The sequence below is a fragment of the Nerophis ophidion genome, linkage group LG07 (assembly GCF_033978795.1).
Source record: "Nerophis ophidion isolate RoL-2023_Sa linkage group LG07, RoL_Noph_v1.0, whole genome shotgun sequence".
Taxonomy (NCBI): Eukaryota; Metazoa; Chordata; class Actinopteri; order Syngnathiformes; family Syngnathidae; genus Nerophis; species Nerophis ophidion.
This window is the reverse complement of record NC_084617.1, coordinates 24,777,540-24,794,349: the sequence shown is the minus strand read 5'-3', so window position 1 is coordinate 24,794,349 and position 16,810 is coordinate 24,777,540. Positions and strand designations below refer to the sequence as shown.

Genomic DNA, 16,810 nt, shown 5'->3' with positions numbered 1-16,810 from the left:
AGTCAAAGCGACACAAGTCAGCCAAGATACTTTTTCAGGCGGAATGTCCTCAACGTCCACCTGTGGAGTTAATGAACACTAGAAAGGTGCAGCTGCAATCAAATCTCTACATTTTACCCTCTAATGTAATAATATATAATAAAATATAATTAGTTATAATATATGAGTATATATTATATACTGCCTATATAATATGTAAATATTACGTTTTATATTTTCTATTGCTACTATAGTACATTTTTTGTCTACATTATACCTGCATTATCCTTTCCATCCTTACCCTTTCCATCCTTTTTAACTGAGCTACTGTGTGGAACATTTTCCACACAGTAGCTAAAGTTTGTTTAAGTCTGAGTTCCAAATAAGAAAGCACTTGGCTCTCAAAGTATCATCAGAAGGACCAATATTAAAATCTTGTAGCATAGTAGGACTAAGTATTCATGAAAAACAAGTAAGAAATTTTATTTAAAGGGGAACTGCACTTTTTTGGAATGTTGCTTATCGTTCACATTCATTATGAGAGACAATACGACGGATTTTTTATGCTAAATATTAAATAAATGCTATGAGAGACACTCTATTCTGCTTATAAAGCTCTTAAAAACATCCAAATATCCATTGAGGTTTTATATACATGATGTAAGTTTATATAAGCACATTAATAATAACATTTAATATTTATGTATTTTGATCATTTGAAGCATAAGCGGGACATTAATTTCAAAAACATTTTTTTAACGCCACTGATTATTACTCACTGGAGACTTCATGAGGGCCAACAAACAAAAACAAAAAATCACTTACCCTACAATGTCTGCTGTTTAGGATGCCGACTGATAGAATCTTGTTATGTTCCACTTTAATCCTCGCGAAGAAAATGGGCGGCATGTTGTTTTCGCCTGTTTCCGGAAATTATTGGCTGTCAAAGTATACCAACTTGTCGGAATACCTACTCAGACATCTTCTGTCCAGATGAGAGGTACATGTAAGAGTCTTTGGGCACCTCACGATTATGATTACGATTTAGGAGCTACACTTCAGTTAAAAATCGATTTGTGATGCATCTTTAATTTATGTTTATTGAGGAAGTTTTACATTTCTTCAGGTTTCACAAAAAAAGCGTTTATCACTTTCAACTTTTAAAAACAGTCCATTTGTAAGAAGAAATTTCCATTACGTTTATTAAATTATTGGAAATGTGTACAAAATTGGAACAAGTACCCTATAAAAAAGTAGCTGGTCTGATCTCTCTGTGAGGTGGTTCATTTTGGAACAGTCTGCATTACATTATTTACAATAAATAAATCGATTATTGACGTTTACTAATCGATGTCACCATCGTCCAAGACTGAATTGCGATGCATCTAAAGATCATTATTAGTATTAACTGATGCAATGAAACATAATAATGCAAATATACCCTTTCAAATGTAATACTTATAGTTCTTGTATATTTTATCACTGTAATTGGAATGTAACTTTTAAATATCAGTTAAATAAAACAAAAAATATTTATGTGTATGTATATATATATTTATATGTATATATATACTTGTTTATCTCTTTATTTACCTATTTATTTGTATATATATATATATGTATATATATATGTATATATATATTTATATGTATATATTTAAATATTTATATGTGTATATATGTCTTAAATGTCTTAGAATATTTTTTTGAATAAAAACAAATTGTGATCAATTGTTTCACCTCTGGTTTATGCAACGTCACGCCTATTCACTTCCTGTTTGACACGTCCGTTTGTTTCAACGCGACTCTGTGGAGTTCATATCCATGATTTTGTGCAAAGACAGCACAGTCTTGATGGTTTATGTCTACACTGCATCTTAGTAGTGTAGACAGTAATGTCCTGACACAAGTTTAGATTGGCGTATGATGTGTCTTAATGGGGAAAGTTGTTAATGTCTCTTGGTTTCATGTTCGCATTCAAGCGAGCAAGCTCCCCGTAACAACCCATGCACATGGCGGTCATATTGATTTTATCGTTGGGTTAAATGACTCATAGATTATCGACCCCGGTCTATCCTGGTTGCAATGCTGCTCCGCACCGAGGTTGGTGTGAGCCCCTGCCGCCGCCTTGTTTCTGAGGTCAAGTGTGCGATGGGAACACATGTTGGGCCACATTTAGCCTAGGGGAGTGTGGGAAACCTAAGATGGAGGACGAGGTGTGGAGAAGCGTGAACAGAGTCACAGCTGAAGCAGCAAGTTTGTTAACATTCGAGGGTCGTAGCGTGACGCTTTCTCTCCTTCATGTTGGCTTACCGAGGTCAGCCCACTGTGCACCTCCTCTCTCCAGGCAAGCAGATTACAGCATGTCCTCTTCTGTGCTACCTGTGACTGCTTTTGTGTTCACCTTTGTTCTGATCCATCATGGGAGTCAGGATTGGCTGTTTTGAGTACAAACATTCATTTGCCAACACAAGCTCTCATCACGACCTTTAGCAGGACATGAGTGAGCATGTTAACGAGGTGCTGGTCCTGTGGACGTTGTTGATCTTCATTACTAGCTAGTTTCCTGATGACAGACGCAGGCGGTCCGTTGTAACTGTACCTCCGACAGCTGGAAATCCTCATCGCAGAGTTGACGGCAAACGTTCACTTTTCTGTTTTGTGCTTTGACAGCAGCCCACATACTGCACACTAGGGATGTCGGGATAAAAAAACGATTTTCAGATTAACTGTAAATTTTATTTGTATCGATTCTCAATCGTTTAAAAAAAAATCACAAATCCATCTTATATATATATATATATATATATATATATATATATATATATATATATATATATATATATATATATATATATATATATATATATATATATATACATATATATATATATGTATATATATATATATATATGTATGTATATATATATATATACATATATATATATATATACATATATATATATATGTATATATATATATATATGTATATATATATATATATATATATATGATGGATTTGTGATTTTTTTTTAAACGATTGAGAATCGATACAAATAAAATTTACAGTTAATCTGAAAATCGTTTTTTTATCCCGACACCCATATATATACATATATATATATATGTATATATATATATATATATATACATACATATATATATATATATATACATATATATGTATATATATATATATATATATATATATATGTATATATATATATATATATATATATATATGTATATATATATATATATGTATATATATATATATATATATACATATATATATATATACATATATATATATATACATACATATATATATATATACATATATATATATATGTATATATATATATATATATATATATATGTATATGTATATATATATATATATATATATATATATATATATATATATATATATATAAGATGGATTTGTGATTTTTTTTTTAAACGATTGAGAATCGATACAAATAAAATTTACAGTTAATCTGAAAATCGTTTTTTTATCCCGACACCCCTAGTGTGCAGTTTGTGGGCTGCTGTCAAAGCACGAAACAGAAAAGTGAACGTTTGCCGTCAACTCTGCGATGAGGATTTCCAGCTGTCGGAGGTACAGTTACAACGGACCGCCTGCGTCTGTCATCAGGAAACTAGCTAGTAATGAAGATCAACAACGTCCACAGGACCAGCACCTCGTTAACATGCTCACTCATGTCCTGCTACAGTGGGGGAAAAAAGTATTTAGTCAGCCGATTGTGCAAATTCTCCCACTTAAAATGATGACAGAGGTCTGTAATTTTCATCATAGGTACACTCCAACTGTGAGAAACAATTTGAAAAAAAAAATACAGGAATTCACATTGTAGGAATTTTAAAGAATTTATTTGTAAATTATAGTGGAAAATAAGTATTTGGTAACTTCAAACGAGGAAGCTCTCTGGCTCTCACAGACCTGTAACTTCTTCTTTAAGAAGCTCTTCTGTCCTCCACTCATTACCTGTATTAATGGCACTTGTTTGAACTCGTTATATATATAAAAGACACCTGTCCACAGCCTCAAACAGTCGGACTCCAAACTCCACTATGGCCAAGACCAAAGAGCTGTCAAAGGACACCAGGAAAAGAATTGTAGACCTGCACCAGACTGCGAAGAGTGAATCGACAATAGGCAAGCAGCTTGGTGTGAAAAAATCAACTGTGGGAGCAATTATCAGAAAATGGAAGACATACAAGACCACTGGTGATCTCCCTCGATCTGGGGCTCCACGCAACATCTCATCCCGTGGGGTCAAAAGGATCATGAGAACGGTGAGCAAAATCCCAGAACCACACGGGGGACTTGGTGAATGTCCTGCAGAGAGCTGGGACCAAAGTAACAAAGGTTACCATCAGTAATCAAATCCTGCAGTGCCAGACGTGTCCCCCCTGCTTAAGCCAGTGCATGTCCAGGCCCGTCTGAAGTTTGCCAGAGAGCACATGGGAGAATGTCATGTGGTCAGTTGAAACCAAAATATAAACTCAACTCGTCGTGTTTGGAGGAAGAAGAATACTGAGTTGCATCCCAAGAACACCCAACCTACTGTGAAGCATGGGGGTGGAAACATCATGCTTTGGGGCTGTTTTTCTGTTAAGGGGACAGGACGATTGATCTGTGTTAAGGAAAAAATGAATGGGGCCATGTATCGTGAGATTTTGAGCCAAAACCTCCTTCCATCAGTGAGAGCTTTGAATGGTTGACCAAATACTTATTTTCCACCATAATTTACAAATAAAGTATTTAAAATTCCTACAATGTGAATTCCTGGATTGTTTTTTGACATCCTGTCTCTCACAGTTGAAGTGTACCTATGATGAAAATTACAGACTTCTGTCATCATTTTAAGTGGGAGAACTTGCACAATCGGTGGCTGACTAAATACTTTTTTGCACCACTGTATATTTGATTTTTTCCAATCTGTCCTTTAGACACTCAGGCAAATCATATTGTTGATCAGAATCAGAATCAGAAATACTCAATTTTCAGCATGGGTAGTGTTGTTCAGTTGGTAGAGTGGCCGTGCCAGCAACTTGAGGGTTCCAGGTTCGATCCCTGCTTCCGCCATGCTAGTCACTGCTATTGTGTCTTTGGGCAAGACACATTACCCACCCACTCCCAGTGCCACCCTCACTGGTTTTAAAAATGTAACTTATTGGGTTTCACTATCTAAAGCGCTTTGAGTCACTCGAGAAAAGCGCTATAAAAATATAATTCACTTCACTTCAGCACAATACCTTAAATGTTTCCAAATTATGTTATAGTACCAATGATGATTGGTACACACACACACTAGGTGTGTTGAAATTTTTCCTCTGCATTTAACCCATCCCCTTGTTCATCCCCCAAGGGCAGGGGAGCAGTGGGCAGCAGCGGTGGCCAAGCCTGGGAATAATTTTTGGTGATTCAACCCCAAATTCTAACTCTTAATGCTGAGTGCCAAGCAGGGAGGTAATGGGTCCCATTTTTATAGTCTTGGTATGACTCGGCCATGGTTTGAACTCACAACCTACCGATATCAGGGCGGAAACTCTAACCACTAGGGCACTGAGTAGGTTTAAGTCTAAGTGTCTGTAATACGGCAGTAAAATGTCTGTTCTATCACAACAAAAAGCATTGTAGTTGCGCAAGCTAGCTTTTCAATAAGCTAAACAGACTCAATAACTCCACGGTGACGTTTTGGTGAAATTACTGAGGAATTTGTAAAACTGAAAAAATAGAAAAAGAATACCATCGTAAGGTAATAATACTAACACAGACACTAATAAACATGTTAGCATAGTAGCTAATGCTAACGCCGCTCGCTTGATTGCATTACAGTAGCACGCACAAATATGCATAAAAATATTCCTGCAGACATCACATTAGACTTAGACTTACGTAGACAAACTTTAATGAGCCAATAGGGAAATTGTTCCACATAGTAGCTCAGTTACCAAGGAGGGAAAGTGTAAGGATGTAAAGGACAATGCAGGTATAAAATAGACTAAAAATGTACCGTAGTAGCAATATAAAGTATAACTTTTTATTGTCTGCCTCACAATACGAAGGTCCTGAGTAGTCCTGGGTTCCTGCTTTGTGTGTGGAGTTTGCATGTCCTCCCCGTGAATGTGTGGGTTCCCCCCGGATACTCCGGCTTCCTCACAATCCCAAAGACATGCACATGGGGATAGGTTGATTGGCAACACTAAATTGGCCCTAGTGTGTGAATGTGAGCGTGAATGTGAGTGTGAATGTTTTCTGTCCATCTGTGTTGGCCCTGCGATGAGGTAGCGACTTGTCCAGGGTGTACTCCACCTTCCGCCCAATTGTAGCTGAGAATAAGCGGTAGAAAATGGATGGATGTACAGTATGTGATATATACTGACAAATTATATTACTGGTTTGGTAATTATAAACAGTTTTAGTTATATTGTAAAACTTACAAACATTGCTCGGAGTGATGAATGAAGAATCCTTTATACGAGTAGAAACGCTGTAGAATACGAAACTGCACTTCTAATTTCGGTTAGAAGCGTTGAATAGGACGCTGCAGCAAGCAAACTTGTCCAAAAGATGGCGCCGTAGCATAAAAATATTGCACCATTTGCTTGTTTATTTTTCTTAAAAAAGCTATTTGTAGTATGTCTGTCAGCGAAGAAAAATCCATAAATTAACCGCAGTTTTATAGGCTGCAGGTTTCAAAGCGTAAGTATAGTCCGGAATTTACGGTAAGCAACTGTGAAAGAGGTACTTTAGCAAAGCTAAATATAAATGCGAACAATAGCATGTATTAGCAGCTACTTCGTAGCCACTGTAGTCCTGCCCCCAGAAGTAATGTTCCACTGGAACAAAACTTGTCTCATCACATGCAAAAAAGTTGGTTATTATTTACAAGCCGAAGCTAGTATATGACATAAGCTAATAACATATAAATCAAGATATTTCAAGCCTTATTTTTATGATTATGGTTTACAGCTTATGGAAACCTCAGAAAATGTGGGGTTTTCAAAAACTGTAAGCTGTGATCATCCAAATGCAAATAAATAAAGGCATTATCTATCTGACTTGGCATGTATTGAGTTTGTATCACACATTAGAGACACAGACAAGAGTGTACACTCCATTTATTCCATTATACAGGTGAAATTCAAAAAAATTTGAATATCGTGCAAAGGTTGGTTTATTATTTACAAGGTTAAACTAATATATGACATAGGTTAATAACACATAAATCAAGATATTGCAAGCCTTTGATGATTATAGCTCAGTTTATGAAAACTTTAAAACTCAAAATTTGGGGTTTTCAAAAATCTCTAAGCAGTGATCATCAAAATTGTAAGAAATACAAGTTCTTACCTATCTCATTTTGCATGTATTGAGTTTATATCACACATTAGTTTCACATTTAATGTTGAGGAACATCAATTCCAGAGTGGGCTGGGCTGGTAGAATTATGACAAGATAACGTAAAAATAAAGACCACTTCAGATTGTTTTCATTGGTTAAAAATACAACAAGCACATTTTGAAAATGTACAAATCATCATGTTTTTTTTTTTATACTTACAACTTGCGGTTAATAGTATTCTATCTGCATTTGTCATTATTTATACTGTCTAAGTTTGTGCTTTCATAATGTTCATCAGTCTAACAGGTGGAATTCAGCCTGCCATATCTATTAGAAAATGAAATTAATAACATCAAATTACAGGATATTAATAATGTAATGTACTAATTTTCCTCAACTGATGTACTAACATCATGTGGTCTATTCTGTACATATGTACTATGGACAACAAAACTTGTACATTTAGACTAATTTCATTAATCTCAAGTTAGAAGGGGATACATACTATTTTGGTATATTTATGTGTTCCAAGAAAATGTGTCCCCAGTTATTAGTACAACACGAAATGTACAGATTATCAAAAGCATTTATTTGGGTAGAAATGTCACAGGTTACATTACTACAATTATTTGCAATCCAGGCAAGAAGGTAACAATCCACATTTTGTATACTATGACTAATAAGCAGCGTAAGTACGTAGAGTCACATGGCGCGTAGCTCCGCTCTTGTTGAAGTCATGCGTGCTCTCATGGCAGGGATACAAAGAATTACCATTGCAACATCTGGTGGACACATTTAGAATAGCAGTTTATTTAATTCAAAAAGCAAATTTAGCAAACTCATTTCGCCGGCCGGATAAAACATGTTTGGTTGTATGTTTGACACCCCTTGTTTAAAAAAATTGTCATCAAACTCTTAGGGAATGTCCAAAATAGGGGCTAGACTCTCCTCCACCCGCTTGTGAACCCGCCTCCACCCACAGAGACAAAGACAGTGAATGACCAACAGGAGGCTTTACTCTGTTTCTTTCATTCCACTACAGCTTAAATGGTTATAAGCACTTTGGATGAAACTTTCAGAAAAAGTCAGAACAAGTGTGATCACCGTCTGGATTCTGGCAGTGAATCTTTGGGCACCTGAGAATTCGATGAGACTTCAATTTTTGGGGGGACTATTCAAGTCAGAAGTGATCCTTGCAATGTATTTTTTGGTGTAATAATTATAATGAAATGTTTTCAAAACAGGTAACAGTCTAGAAAAGCTCCTTCTGGTTGCATGAAAATAGCCTAAAAACATACTTTTTTTAAAGTGATTCTTATAAAATATCTTTTAAAGTTTTATTTTTTATTTTATCTTTTTAAAAAAAATCGATTTAGCATCAGGTTTAATAAAAATCAGGATTTAGATGTGAATCGAATTGGAAAAAAGTATTTACATTTTTTAAAATAAGAATCAATTGTAGAAAATAGTTTTTAGGCCATTTTCATGCAACCAGAAAGAGCTTTTTCTAACCTGTTGCTTGTTTTAAAAAAGTTTCATATTTATTTTACCAGTGATTATTCAACCAGTGAGAACTTAATTAAATATTCAATCACAGTGTTACTGTTCAAAGTGAGTGTAATGTGACAGTGGCCAAAAATATTAAATATAATTGTTAAATAAAACCAATGCTTTTTTTTTAATGAATACTTAGCCTTACTACGCTACTATATTTTAATGGTGGTCGTTATGGTGGTACTTGAAGAGGTGTTTTCTGAGGTGGTATTGGTGAAAAATTTTGAGAACCACTGTTTTACACCAAATTATTGATTGCGACTATTGGTTTGAATCGAGAATAAATTCTGAATTGAATCGCCGCCCCAGGAATAGGATCGAATTGTTAAATACCCAAAGAATCATACCCCTACTAACTGAGTAACAAGGGTGCACAAAAAAATCGATTCACGTCTAAATCGCAATTCTTATGAACACTGATTCAAAATGTATTCACGATTAAAAAAAAAACATATTTTAAAAATTGATTCTTATAAAAATAATTATTTTTTGAGGTTTTTGTATTTTAGATTATGAATCGATTTAGAATCGGGATAAACACGAATCATGATTCAGATGTGCGCCCCTACTGGATTCACAACTGTAGGGCCTTACTTTTAAAATAAAAGTTAAAGTATCACTGATAGTCACACAAACACTAGTTGTGGTGAAATTATCCTCTGCATTTGACCCATCCCCATGTTCACCCCCTGGGATGTGAGGGGAGCAGTGAGCAGCAGCGGTGGCCACTCTCAGGAATCATTTGGTGATTTAACCCCCAATTCCAACCCTTGATGCTGAGTGCCAAGCAGGGAGGTAATGGGTCCCATTTTATAGTCTTTGGAATGACTCGGCCCGGATTTGAACTCACGACCTTCCAGTCTCAGGACGGACACAAGGCCACGGAGCAGGTTTAGAGTGCCTTTGTTGTTATTAATGTCATAAGCTCTTCAGAAATCAGACGTTTGCTATTTAGGTAAGATCAATACATATATGGTTGAGTATAGTAACATGAGCATCGTATACCATGATGATCTGTTATTGTCTTTCAGAGATGTTTCAGGACTAGCTGCGATCTTTGTGTTGGTAGAGGAGTCACAGACGCTCTAATTGGTTGTGATTCGGTTGGTTGCTAAAGTGGGCCTAAGGGCTGCCAACAGCTGTAAATACATGATTGTGGTCTCAGAACAGCTTTCATAGTTTCAGACGCTCGTTGGCTGTCGGATTTTCATTGTAATTTTGTCCCAAAACCGACTCTTCTGATTTCCACTCAGCAAAAAGCTGTCAGGAGAATCGTCGACTTTGGGCAAGCAAACACAATCCTCAACTCAAAGTGTACGTTAATGACGGAGAAGGTCCGTCAAAGGACGCGGTCGAGTCGTGCAGACAGTGGGCGTAGCCATGACCGACTGGCATTTGGAAAAATTGAGTGATTTGCCCTACCGACTCTTCTGCTGACTTGCAAATGAAAGCCCAGCAGACTGACAATCACTTTTTAAAATGCAGCGAATACCAGAAGTTGAAGTGTTACAAGGCTGTTTGCCTTCCTAATCCGCCTTCTAAAAGTAGGAACCCAACAGGTGCACAGCCCGGTGGGTTAATTTCATACATTAGAACGCTATTATGGCTGGAAGCTTTATTTTCCTTGGCTTAACAGCTTTTTCCATCACAATCCTCTAAACACGTTTTTTGGTTGTAAATGACGACCTTCTTGTGATGTGTCGATGGAAAGACTAACAGGTTCTGTTTTCTTCTTCGTCTCATCAGAATGATCTCAATTAAAAATCCCACTCCCCCCAACAGGGCTGCACAATTAATAACATTCTGATTTCCGCTTCTTGCAATCGTAAGAATCCATCCATCCATTTCTACGGCGTATTCCCTTTGGGGTCGCGGGGGCGCTGGTGCCTATCACCGCTACAATCGGGAAGAAGGCGGGATACACCCTGGACAAGTCACTACCTCATCGCAGGATCATTACAATATTATCGAGAGTTGTGATGTTTTGGGGCTGTCGCCGAACAACAAAGACTTTCAACTCCCTCCACAGATTTTCTATGGGGTTGAAGTCTGGAGACTGGCTAGGCCACTCCAGGACTTTCAAATGCTTCTTACGAAGCCACTCCTTCGTTGCCCGGGCGTTGTGTTTGGGATCACTGTAATGCTGAAAGACCCAGCCACGTTTCATCTTCAAAGCTGTCACTGATGGAAGGAGGTTTTGGCTCAAAAATCTCACAATACATGGCCCCATTCATTCTTTCCTTAACACAGATCAGTCGTCCTCTCCCCTTAGCAGAAAAACAGTCCCAAAGCATGACGTTTACACCCCCATGCTTCACAGTAGGTATGGTATTCTTGGGATGAAACTCAGTATTCTTCTTCCTCCAAACACGACGAAGTGAGATAATACCAAAAAGTTCTATTTTGGTTTCATCTGATCACATGACATTCTCCCAATCCTCTGCTGTTTCATCCATGTGCTCTCTGGCAGACTTCAGACGGGCCTGGACATGCACCGGCTTAGGCGGGGGGGACACGTCTGGCACTGCAGGATTTGATTCCCCGTCGGCGTAGTGAGTTACTGATGGTAACCTTTGTTACTTTGGTCCCAGCTCTCTGCATGTCATTCACCAGGTCCCCTTGTGTAGTTCTGGGATTTTTGCTCACCATTCTCATGATCATTTTGACTCCACGGGATGACATCTTGCGTGGAGCCCCAGATCGAGGGGAGATTATCAGTGGTCTTGTATGTCTCCCATTTTCTGAAAATTGCTCCCACAGTAGATTTTTTTCACACCAAGCTGCTTGCCTATTGTAGATTTACTCTTCCCAGTCTGGTGCAGGTCTACAATTCTTTTCCTGGTGTCTTTCGACAGCTCTTTGGTCTTGGCCATAGTGGAGTTTGGAGTCTGACTGTTCTAGGCTGTGGACAGGTGTCTTTTATACAGATAACGAGTTCAAACAGGTTCCATTAATACAGGTAACGAGTGGAGGACAGAAGAACTTCTTAAAGAAGTTACAGGTCTGTGAGAGCCAGAGATTTTCCTTGTTTGAAGTGACCAATTCCTTATTTTCCACCATAATTAACAAATACATTATTTAAAATTCCTACAATGTGAATTACTGGATATTTTTTCACATTCTGTCTCTCACAGTTAAAGTATACCTATGATGAAAATTACAGACCTCTGTCATTGTTTTAAGTGGGAGAACTTGCACAATCGGTGGCTGACTAAATACTTTTTCGTCCCACTGTACCTTGACGACATTCTGATTTTCTCCCGTAACCTCTCTGACCACCAGCAAGATGTCCGGCGTGTTCTGCAAGGTCTCCTGGAGAATCGTCTATTCGTGAAGGCAGATAAATGCAGCTTCCACTCCTCTTCAGTGGAGTTCCTGGGATTTGTGGTCGAAAAGGGGCACATAAGACCCGACCCGAAGAAGGTGAAGGCCGTAGTAGAGTGGCCTCAACCTACTACTAGGACGGAACTTCGAAAATTCCTCGGCTTCGCCAGCGTCTACCGGCGATTCATTCAGGACTTCAGTAGGGTTGCTGCACCGTTCCACTCCCTCACGTCAACTAATGTGCCATTTGTGCGGACTCTGTTGGTTAGAAAGGCCTTTGAGGACTTAAAAGAGCGTTTAGTTTAAGCCCCCATTCTCGTCTTAGACAGTGCATTCCTGGTGGAGGTGGACGCCTCAGACTCTGGGATTGGGGCTATTCTCTTACAGCGGTCCAAAAGTGACAATTTGTTTTACCTTGTGTCCTTTTTCTCTAGGTGCCGGAACAAGGCCGAGCAGAACTATGACGCTGGGAATAGAGAATTAATTATTGGTGGTCCACGAGGCCCTGGCTGAATGGAGACAATGGCGTGAAGGAGCTAGACACCAGTTCCAGATCCTGACCGATCACAGCAACCTTCTGCACATACGAGCTGCCAAAAGACTCAACAACCGCCAGGCAAAGTGGCAGCAGTTTTTCTCCCACTTCAATTACATTCTCTCTTTCAGGCCTGGGTCCAAGAACACTAAGGCTGACGCACTATCCCGGTTATTCGTGAAATAGACCACCTGTCCGTCAGCCGCGGAGCCCATCCTTCCTTCCACTCGCATTGTTGGAATGGTGACTTGGAAGGTGGAGGATCTGGTCAAGTCTGCGCTGCACGCCAATCCAGGACCGAGAGGTGGACCATCCTGCAAGCTCTATGTCCATCGGAAGCTACGACCTAGGGTCCTGGATTGGGGGTACTCCAGTCTGTTCTCTTCTCATCCAGCCTTTCAAAGATCCCTATCGCTGCTGCGAAGACGTTTTTGGTGGCCATCCATGGCCAAGGAAACTCGTGAGTTCATCGCTGCTTGTTCTACTTGTGCCCGTAGTAAGACGTCACACAGGCCTCTTGCTGGTTTCCTTCGCCCTCTCTCCATTCCTGCCCGTCCTTGGTCACACATCGCCCTGGATATCGTCACAGAATTTCCAACCTCCAGAGGTAACACCACCATTCTAACTATTGTTGACCATTTCTCCAAGGCCGCCCACTTCATTCCTCTGCGCAAGTTACCTTCTGCCTCAGAGACGTCTGATCTTCTCACACTACACGTCGTCAAGCAACATGGTGTCTGACCAAGGTCCTCAGTTTACGTCACAAATATGGAGAGCCTTCTGCAAGGGAATCGGGGCCTTGGTCAGCCTCACATCGGGATACCATCCCCAGAGCAATGGGCTAGCTGAGAGGGCGAACCGAAGCTTGGAGACCATGCTACGCTGGGTCGCCAGTCGTCAACCCACGTCCTGGAGCAAGTTTTTACCTTGGGTGGAGTTTTCCTACAACTCCTTGAAGAGCTCCGGTATGTCCCCATTTGAGTGTTCGTTGGGTTATCAACCCCCCCCCTTGTTTCCCCAACAGGAACTGGTAATTGATGTGCCTTCGACTAGGGCTCATATTAGGCGGTGTCAGAGGGTGTGGAGAGCCGCTCGTGCGGCCTTAGAGAAGGCTTCCGAGAGGATGTGCCGCAAGGCCAAACGTCATCGCATTCCAGCCCCGTCCGATGAGCCAGGACCACAAGTTATGCTACTCACGAAGGACCTCAGCCTCCAGGTACCATATACAAAATTGGCACATTGTTACGTCGGTCCTTTTGCCATCTTGTCCATCATAAATCCTGTATCTGTCAAATTGGCTCTTCCCTCTCGGTCAAGCGACACCCAGAGGTCCATGTGTCCCAGATTAAGCTGGTAGCAGAGAGCGCGCTGTCCCTCCCGGCCCCTGCACCCCCACCCTCGAGGTTTTTGCCGAACGGAGATCAGGTTTGGATGGTCAAGGAAATCCTCAGGGTCCGTCGACAAGGTAGGGGGCTCGTTTATCTGGTAGACTGGGAGAGATATGGGCCACAAGACAGATCTCGGGGTCCTGCCTCCAATCTTGCCGAACCCCTATCTTCTGGAGGATTTCTACCGTGCCAAACCTGATGCTCCCTGGCGCTCGTCGGGGGCCTCGGTGGCTGGAGCTGCGAGCGCCTCCGCTGACAGTGCGCTCAGAAATGGCCCCACTCGTGCTGAGCGCAGCACGCCCACGCAGAAACGAGCCTGCACAATGATCTACACACCTGGACTTGATGAAAGGGAGCAGCATAAAGACCATCCGACCCGAGGAACCTTTGCCAGATCGTCGCTAATCTTCCCAGTAAGCATTACGTCTGGCATTCCCTCCACTGTGCTTTGCTCTCTCCATGTCTCCCTCGTTCATGTCCCTTTTGTCTTCCGCAGTGACTCCACTGTCTTCCGTGATCGTACCTTGCCTCTCGACATCCATCCGGATTTCTGACTGCCTTCCTCGATCCACGACCTCCCTGCTCGAACCCAGACCATGCTGCCTCGCTCGTGCCTCCGACCTCTTACCTGCTCACCAACTGCCTCTTCGCCTTGCCCCTCTGGATTCGACGAAAGATACAGCCAACACTCACGGACAACAAACCCTGGTAACATTTACACTATTAATATTACACATAGTCAACACTCATTCACTTAGAGTAGCATCCACACGCCATGTAATCATCGAAGGTTTAAATAAACCTCGTGAACCGCAGTTATGCCCTGCTTCTCGCTTCCTTCCCTCCTCTGTACGTAACATAAACCACATCCACAGAAAACTTTGCACACGTCTGGCTCAACACATACAAACCTAATGTGTAGCATTATTGCCATTTACTGGTCAAATCCAGCGCTACATATATTAAACAAGCTTTGCTCGCCAAGAGTTACTCGTCCAAAAAAACGACACGACCACGAATACAAAGGACTTCACGAAGTCAACAATTTTTATATTTACATACTTTGTTGTCGAGTCACGGTTTCCTCAAGCCAAATTGAAGGCTTTGGCGGGCCGGATGTAGGCTACGGGCCGCCAGTTGAACACACCTGGTGTAGAATATGATTCAAATGACATCTACTTGGGACTGTGATTTTTGTCCCCTATTGGAAAGCTGTCCTGTCACGATGGCGTACATAACGCCCCTAATATTTTGTAGTAGTGGAGTAAGATAGTATTTAACTAATACTAGTGATGTCATCTCAACGCATAAGCAATCTGTGACATCATCGCTTGGGTGCGCAAAGCCAAAAGTGTGGTCACGTGACCGCTGTTCTCACGCATCAAAGATGTCGCGCATCATGGACAAAAGCGCTGTTGTGACGCACTCCCAGCTCTAGTTGGCTGCAGTCTAGGTTGTTTGTGGCCAGTGTTGCCATGGTTGCGAGGGACAAGAGTTTTACGGACGCCGACATGTCAGCGTTGTCTCTTGAGCGCAAAGAGTTTGAGTGCCTGCATCAACTTTACAATCATGTCTTGTCCAGCAAGTGTTGCAGCTACAAACTTCTAAGCATTCTCGGGGAGGGACGCTACGGAATCGTTGCCGAGTGCCTTAACTTGAACACATCGGATTGTGTGGCGGTCAAGCTCCTGAAAAGATGCAACATTTACAACTACAACCAAGAAGTGCAGGCGCTGCAAAAGATCCGCTTCCTGGACAAACACAGAAACAGCTTGGTCAGGTTCATAGAACACTTCATCTTCCAGGACTTTCCTTGTCTAGTTTTCGAGATGCTGGACAAGAGCCTGGAGGACCTGATGACAGAGCGAAACATGACGCCGCTGAATCTGCATCAAATCCGCCCGGTCACATCACAGCTTCTAATGGCGTTTGAGGCCCTGCAGGCGTTAGGGATCATTCACACAGACTTGAAACCGGACAACGTCATGCTCGTGGACCACCAACACGTTCCGTTTCGAGTGAAGCTGATCGACTTTGGTTTGGCTCATCCAATCACGTCTGTGCACGCGGGCATGACCCTGCAGGCTGAGGCTTACCGGGCCCCAGAGGTGACCTTGGGCCTTCCCCTGTCAGAGGCCATCGATATGTGGTCTCTGGGATGTACCATCGCATACCTCTTCTTTGGATTTGACCTCTTTGACTGCTCTTCTCTTCGCAACAGTATGGGAACCATCTGTCAGCTCTTTGGGCAGCCTGGAGATCATCTTCTCAACATGGCTAAATACACCACTGACTACTTCATGCTGGACGCTGACCACCGGTGGACTGTCATCTCAGCAGGTATCGAGCCGGCCATGTCTCGATTTAATCTGGAGACTGGGTCCACTTTCGAAGACCTGGCCTTGGGATTCTTGCAGACCACCTCCACCGTGGAGTACGACGACTGGATGAAATGTGTTTGTCTCCTAAAATGTCTACTGAGTGTAGAGGCCACGAGCAGAGCCACTCCCAGACAAGCTTTGAATCATTCTTTTCTCACCATGGCTCACCTGATGGACAACTGCCCCTACAAAGAAGCTACGCTCAACTGCATGATGGTTGCGCCCATCGACGACTACGTCACAGTCAAAGGCAGGGATGAAGGCTACGGTGAGG

At 41.1% G+C, this 16,810-nt stretch overlaps 1 long non-coding RNA gene across 1 annotated transcript in view; it reads left to right on the top strand.

The window, feature by feature from the left end:
• LOC133556106 (uncharacterized) overlaps positions 1-16,810 on the top strand; it is a 45,461-nt gene that overhangs the window by 26,533 nt on the left and 2,118 nt on the right. Inside the window, exons 2-5 of the long non-coding RNA XR_009807453.1 lie at positions 12,667-13,732; positions 13,821-13,983; positions 14,085-14,568; positions 14,652-14,863. This is a non-coding gene — a long non-coding RNA (uncharacterized LOC133556106). The remainder of the gene's footprint in view (positions 1-12,666; positions 13,733-13,820; positions 13,984-14,084; positions 14,569-14,651; positions 14,864-16,810) is intronic.